This window comes from Perna viridis, chromosome 3, assembly GCF_037379345.1.
Source record: "Perna viridis isolate PV_CMFRI_1.1 ecotype Kerala chromosome 3, ASM3737934v1, whole genome shotgun sequence".
Classification (NCBI taxonomy): Eukaryota; Metazoa; Mollusca; class Bivalvia; order Mytilida; family Mytilidae; genus Perna; species Perna viridis.
Genome location: NC_142447.1, coordinates 24,599,605 through 24,607,953, shown reverse-complemented (window position 1 = coordinate 24,607,953; position 8,349 = coordinate 24,599,605).

The following is an 8,349-nucleotide window of genomic DNA, read 5'->3' as shown; positions in this document are numbered from 1 at the left end:
TATACAATGTTGCAAAATCATAGGTTTGAATACTATTATATTCTGACAATAGGTTTGAACTGATTGTCTCCGAAAGATCTTTCGATTTTTTTTTAGAATCCACATTAATTAATATTACTACGGGAGTAACAAGTGTTGTGGTAGGACTGCAGACCCTCTTTGACAGCTGTGAGCATAAAAGTGGTACATTTTGCAGATCCAGGTATGATGCACTGTTTTTATGGATTCTTTTGGAGTTTAGGAATCCAGTACATAGACAGTAAATCACAATCATCGTCCTTGGTAGGAGGTGCAAGTAAGCTGGGTGCAGAATAATGAGAACAAAAAATCATCTTCCGAAAGTGATATGTCGGGAAGAGAATGTAAAATAACAATAAGTATCCCCAGTCATTATTTTAAAAACTAAAACGATTTATTATATAGATAGCGGTGTTATATCGAATGTTCCCAGTATAATAAATTTTGATAATTAACACTGAAATAAATTCGGTAATTTCACTCTCGGACTTTCTTCCGCCAAAATGTCACAACTTTGCTATCAACCCGCCAATCACAGAATTTAACATTCGTGCTGAAAATATCGATGAATTGTGAAAAAAAAATCTATATAATAAATAGGATAATCAATTGGTTATCGTAAATAACCAAAATATGATCACTCGTGCCATGAACGCTCAAGGATTTCACTCGTGCGCGGAACAGGTTTCGCACACTCGTGTTCTTCGGCACTCGTGATAATAATTCGGTTATTTAATCTTTCCCATTTATTATTCTATTATTCTTGAACGTCTAAAAACTTTAATACAATGTAGCAAAAGATACGGAAGCGTATTAGGGCCACTTTGTTTTAAATGTCGGCTTTAATGTTGGAATTGTCTACTTTAAAGTTGGAATAATCGACTTTAATGTTGGAATTATCGACATTAAAGTTGGAATTTTCGAATTTTATGTTGGAATTTTCGAATTTTATATTGGAATTATCAACTTTAATGTTGGAATTATCAACTTTAAAGTTGGAATTATTAACTCCAATTTCTATTGTGGATATCATCAAAGGTATTTCAATCCTTACCATGGCGCAAGCTGAGCGAAACGAATTGACACGTAATTTTTTTAAAGCTGGGATTGAAATAAAACGAGATTACCAAATTATGGATATTTTGCATGGATGAGTATACGAACATTCAAAAGAATAACAAGAAACCTTGGTCTTTACCGCAGAAGGCGCAAAAGTGACATTTTAGAAATATCATACTTTATATTGGAGCGGTGTGAAATTCATGGGCAAATTTATGGTTACCGTTGGTTGCATTTGAAGTGTCTAGAAAGCGGATATGTGGTGAATCAGGAAACTGTTCTTCTTCACATAATAAACCCAGAAGCTATTGCAATTAGAAAAGAAAGAGAAGAGTTTACGCGGTTCCTGTACCAAATGCACTGTGGCATATCGATGGATATGATAAGCTTTCCAGATATGGCGTCAAAATACACGGTCGCATTGATGTTTTTTTCTAGAAAAATGATTTGGCTCAAAGCGGGGGTATCTAATAGGAACCATGCTGTAATTGTTCAGTATTTCATTGAAAGTGTTAAAAACACAGTCTGTACCCAAAACGAATACGAGCTGATATTGGAATAGAAAACGTTCAAGTTGAGGTTTTTCAGAGATTTTAGCGCAGAAGCCATGGTGATGAGTTTGCCGGTGATAGAAGCTTCCTTTATGGGAAAAGTACCCAAAATCAACGTATGAAAAGTTTATGGGGAATGGTACGACGACAGGGCGTGCAGAACTGGAAGAATTTTTTCCAGGATCTCTAAGAATCAGGATTGCATGATGGAGGATACATTGATGAATAGCTATCTAGATTTTGCTTTTTAAAGGCAATTCAGGTAATTTTAAAAAATGAACAACCTAAGAGTACATGCACATATCATTTTAAGAGGTCGACCATTTATCCTGCAGAGGGTGTTTATTTGTTTTTGTCTGAGACAATTTATTTGCTCTTAGTGATAAGTGATTCAAAATTTAGCATTTTTTTAACTGGCTTCAGAACATTTTTTCTTACCTGCTTGTCTACAATATTTTACTATCATGACACTTGCCAAAATGGTCGGTCAAATGTGTCAAAAATTAGAGAAAATCTAGCTAATATTATTTGATTACAATGGTTATAATTCATTCTATTATAGGTCAAAGGTTGAATCCGTATTGCACAGAAGGCTGCAGCTGATAAAAAATTTCATAGAATTTCAAAATAGCCAACATTAACAAATCTCTAATTTGTTGTTTATCTGTTTTGAATGAGTGCCACTCTGGATATCTTAACGGCATTACATCAGAAGCTTATCTGGTAAATTCCATGATAATACAAACTTGTAAATAGAAATGTCAACTTTACCACCAATATCATACATGGGTATCAGTATTCATTGTGTAATGAATTGAAAGCATGTATAATTTTGATAATATGATGCATGAATTCTGCAGAAAATAAAAGTACATATACAGGGTGTGATTTTATGTACAGACAGGAGTATGAAAGTGCATGCAAAGTACATAGGGAGCATAGGCATTCTGGGGTTTAAAAATTCATATAACATAAACAGGGTGTGCTTTTACATGCAGACTATGGAGTAACATTTCATATAGTGTTCACAATGTGTGATTTATAAGCATACTTTTGTACTTGAGTATTTTAGTGCATATTACAATTTCTGGCATGAATATCAATTGCATTATATATTCATGAATGAATAATATTTTTTTTCAAAAAAACAACATCTCACCCCCTTTAATAAATCAGAAAAAACTGTAAACTCCCCTGCAAAGATTTGTTTTCTCTGACCCCCCCCCTTTTTGTCACTTCTGGATGTAAATAATGACCGGTCCCTGACTAAATTAAACTTTCTTATTGTATAGACATGTATAAAGAAAGCATTTGTCTCATAGGTTTCGATAAACTTATTTGACTTAAACATCGTTTTAAAAGTGTTTACAAAAAAAATCCAATACTAAATGTCATCTGCTCAAACCAAAAATCCGTACATTTGCATTGTCTGTTCAATGTGCAAAGATCTGATCGGTGTCAGTTTTAGAAAAGAAACCACATGCTATCGAACATACACCAGATTAATCTAATAAATCTATATATATTACCTTGATTTTATCTTACATACGCATATTCGAAGAAAGCATCCAGATTTGAATACAAATTTAAGTTATGAATATGCCGAATGACGATTCAAGCACGGACGAAAGAGAAACAGAGAAAAAAACATCAGTTTTGGGCAATCATAGACTTGTAATTAAATTGATTTCCTCTTATCCACCTTCTCTTCGATTATTCTTTCAATGTAAGAATTCCTCTTTTCCTTACAAACTGTTCCATTGTGTCATAAAAAAGCGGGTAAATTATGACGGGGGAGTGAATCAGACATTACATCATCAGACATACGACCAAAACAAATTTGATAATTCCAACATCAAAATCGGAAATTTCAACTTTAAAGTCGATAACCCCAACTTTTGAGTCGACATTTAAATAAAAATGGCCCTAATACGCTTCCGTAAAAAGAGGATGGACGTACGTTCAATGTTTATCCTTTGCAGTTGATTTCGTCCCTTTTACTTTCGTCCAAAACTCAGTTTAAAATAAATTTGAATAGTTACTGTTCTCTGCTACTGTTTGTCATTTACAGAGAAACCTACATGCAATACTGGTCAAAAGAAAAGCGGTGTCCGCTTATAGGCAATGCCTACTCCATATTCAATTCACTAAACATGCAGTGGTTCCCATTCGGGTATCTTATTTTGGTTTCTTTTTAGCACTTCCCTATTTCAGAACCAAACACCAAATGTGTAACCAGAATCTGAACCCGTGCCATAACATACATGTAACATATCTTTCATTTCAATATCAGACGCTAACAAGTACATATGTACTAAGAAGATCGAGCTTCACATCAAAGAAGAAAAGAACATAACTGATAGATAATATGACTCTAAAAAAACAATACTATCAGTCTACACAAAACAAAACCACTATATATGTGGACTGCATACAAATAATACATAAATTATTTGTAGGAAAATATCAATTTGCCGGATCAATAATAAATTTGGCAGTGACAGACAGACTTGAGTATCATCGTTGCTGAACAAACAGTCAATTTCGTTTCATCCCCACGATTGACAATATTAAAAATATTCTTTGAAAAAAAATTAATAAATTTTCTCATTTAGCACCAAATTTGGGACAAACAAATAAAAATTTTCTTCTACAGGTCGGGTGTTACAATCTTGACACAGTCTTTCTACTCTAGAATAATTTGAAACTTCCTCCTACCTATATACTATTTTGCCGATTTCTTCATTATCACGTGATATTTTGTACACATTTACAAAATGTCGTGATGGCTAGGCTAGAATCAACGATTAAAAAAATGGAAAATTTGATTTCTATTCTATTTTCTGTTTTCAAAAGTACCAAAATGTGCAACACAAATCTGAGTCCGTATATTTATGTTATCTGTACAATTTTTATAAACATTTTACTTAAGAACACCATAATATAAAAAAATATTTAGGGACGATGAATTGAAAAGACACTAGATTCTGTTTATGGGACTTTCTTTTTTCATTCTGGATTTAAGATCGCATCCATTCTTTGTTGGTAAGAGGGTGTAATGATAGGTACACTATGAGACCTTTTTCTGACGCAGTCGGTATAGTTTCGCTTTTTCACTCTTTGACCTTAAGGACGCTCTTCTATGGAAACGCAGGTCACCGGATCGCAACTCTGTTTCCTGATTGGCCAAATACTGATAACTTAGTGGCGTTAAAAAAAAACTGTATGACGTGTCATATGTGTTATTTTCTTGACTGAAATGCAGAAACTTTGAAGTAAAAGGAACAAAATTTTACTGCGTCGGCTATCTTTTTAAAGATATAACTTGTTTAAAATAATATCAAACTAAACGAATGAGCAAGTCATTTACGACAATTTAAACGACGGTTGGTGTCAATAAAGTCGTAGAAAATATTTTTATTCAAATTTTAATAGTATGTTATTTATGTGACGCCGAGTATAGTCGTTCATCAGCCAAGAGAAGTTCATCCAAATGTTGGTGGACAATCTGCAATAAGATATATGGTATCAAACCGTGGCATTCAGACGTACCACCATTACTAAATGGAAATAGATTAATATTCGACGATGTCGACAGAGAAAACAGTCTTAATGACTACTTCGCTTTGCAGACACAATTAGATGTCACAAAAGCTACACTATCTGACATTACAATCAATCGAGAACATAAATAAGAAATAATCGTGATAAAGTGATGTCGAAGATGTACTTTCTATTTTGAATATTAACAAAGCCTCTGGACCAGACTCCATAAATCCTCGACTTCTTAAGGCGGCTTCGTCTATTTTAAAATACCCCTTTTGTAAACTATTCAATATGTCGTTATCTTCGTCTTACTTCCCGAATGAAAGAGGGCGAACATAACACCAGTTTTCAAGAATGGTTCTCTGGGCGAAGTCAAAAACTATAGACCTATCTCATTATTTAGCGTTATATCAAAATGTATGGAGAGATGTGTAAATATGTACATAACTGTTTAATACAAAATAAAATAATTACAACCAACCAGTCGGGGTTTACCAGTGGCGACTCTGCGTTAATACGTATGTCCGACGATATCGGGAAAGCTCTAGGTAACGGGAAAGAAATAAGAGTTTGTAACATAAGTAAGGCATTCGACCGCGTGTGGCATAGAGGTCTCCAAAACTACGGTATTTGTGGGGATCTGCTACACTGGTTAAAACATTATCTTTCCGGGCGGGGAACAAAAGGTGGTTCTTAGTGGTGGAAGTTCTGATTGTACATCTGTTAAGGCTGGTATTCCTAAAGGCTCCATAATAGGACCCTTGCTGTTTTTTGTTATTTATTAATGATATTGAAAGTTATTAATGTCTGTATTAAACTGTTTGCAGATGACACGAGCATTCATATAACAGTAGACAACCCCGCATTCGCTGCTGACATACTAAATAGTGATCTTGAAAAGATTCATAACTGGTCAAATAAGTGGTTAGTTAAATTTAACCCGCAAAAGACGGGAACAATAACCATATCCCGTAAAAACCGTTAAGCCAGTACTTCCGCCTATTTCTATGGATGGCCATAACATTCAAGAGGTTGCTTCTCATAAACACCTGGGCATTTATTTTGCAAGTAATGGTTTTTGGCATGATCACATTGAATATATTGTTAAGAAAGTTTTATGAGAGTAAATGTTTTGCGTAAGGTGCGTTTTGTCCTTGACAAATATGTCTTGGAGAAAATGTGTTTGTAAATAAAATGAATGGTAAACACACATGTATATACATGCAGCAAACAATGAAATATTTAAAATAGGAAATAAACAGAATTGTTAAATTATTATGATTTCAAAGCAGAGACATAAACAATGCCTCTGTTTCAACGGTAAGAATGAAAGGAGGTCATGTGGCATATTCATCACATTCAGTAGGTAATCTTGAACTATCAAAAAGGAGGGATATCCAGTGAAATAAAGTAATGTCCTTGGGACACAAGTGGACACATGAGCCATGACATTACACATACACGATGGGCACTTGTACATGTTCCTAAAATCCAAACTTCCACACCGACCCCAGACCTTTATCGCTTACCCTATATCATGCCCATAGACCTATAGCGCATACCCTGTATCACACCCCTAGACCTGTATCACATACAGTATATCACACCCCTAGACATATCCCATACTGTGTATCACACCCCTAGGCTTATATTGCATACCGTATATCACACCCTGGACATCTCATACTGTATATCACACCCCTAGACCTATATTGCATTCTATATCTCACCCCTAGAACTTTATCGCCTTCTCTATATCACCACCCCTAGATCTATGTCGCATACTGTATATCACACCCCTAAGCCTATTTCAAGTACCGTACATATTACACCCACAGACATATATCGCATACCTTATATCACACCCTTAGACCTATATCGCATACCTTATATCACACCCTTAGACCTACATCGCATATCTTATATCACACCCTAGAACTATATCGCATACTGTATAGCACACCCATGGACCTATATCGCATTCTCTAAATCATACCCATAGACCTACATGCCATGATGGCATACCCCATATCACACCCCTAGACATGTATTGCATACCACATATTTTGTATTGATAAAATACAAGAAAAAATGAACATGACATGCAAAAATCTGTTTGATATGCAGTATCAACCCTCGACCTATATCACCCCGTGGGACAGTGGCCCTCGAGTTGATATAGGGGTGTCCTGTTGATATTGCATGGGATACAGATTTAGGCATGTACTATTCAGTATGGAATTTGAAGAAATATTAATACAATGTGCATGTGTATTATATCCATGTAAGTCATAACTGATTATCAATATGGTTCTTTTTAGTACATTGTAAAGATATACCAGGAACATTTATTTAGAATGCAGATGATAAAGTAAGAAACAGGATTTTCATGACACAAGAAAGACACAGTCAATTATGTTAGATATTCTATCTCCATGAAAGTGCATTGAAAATGTGTTGGATATCAAGACTACCAAAAGTAGACCTTTTCTAAGAGCTGATTTTCATGGACATTCTTACATGTACAATGTACTAGGTAAGTGTTGAAGGTATACATTATTTATTCATATCCTTTGTATGTACACAGTTATTTAAAATTTTCAAAACTGGTGATAGGAAAACTGTTTTTATTGCTAGTGTAGAACAGTGTAGTCATGTTTCTTAGCAAAATTTGCAGTTTACATTTGTATGTTTGTAAACAAGAAAGTTACACCGAAAAATACATGTGCATGTACTATAGTTACCGGCATATGCAGTACAATATCAATTTAATAATCAATATCAATTCGGTCAATCATATTGGCCTCGACAGCCGTATTGGTCCTCGGCGATGCCTCGAGACCAACACGACCGCCTCGACCAAAATGACAGACCTCAAATATATAACAGGGCCAATATGGAATTACATATTTATTAGTATTATATAGTAGTGCATGTACGTGATGTTTCTAATTTCCGAAGCATGCTTGTTGTATGTTTAAAAGTATAAATTGTCAGTATTGATAAGGAGACGAATTAATAAAAGCGTAGTGCTTGTTTTCGAATCCTGTTTGTCAAACTTTGTATTGTCTATCTTGTACATATGTTTCATATTTATAAATACAATATGTTTAATATAAAAAAGATACATATGCACGGTGACATCATGTGATAAATCATTTGTTAAAGTTTCATT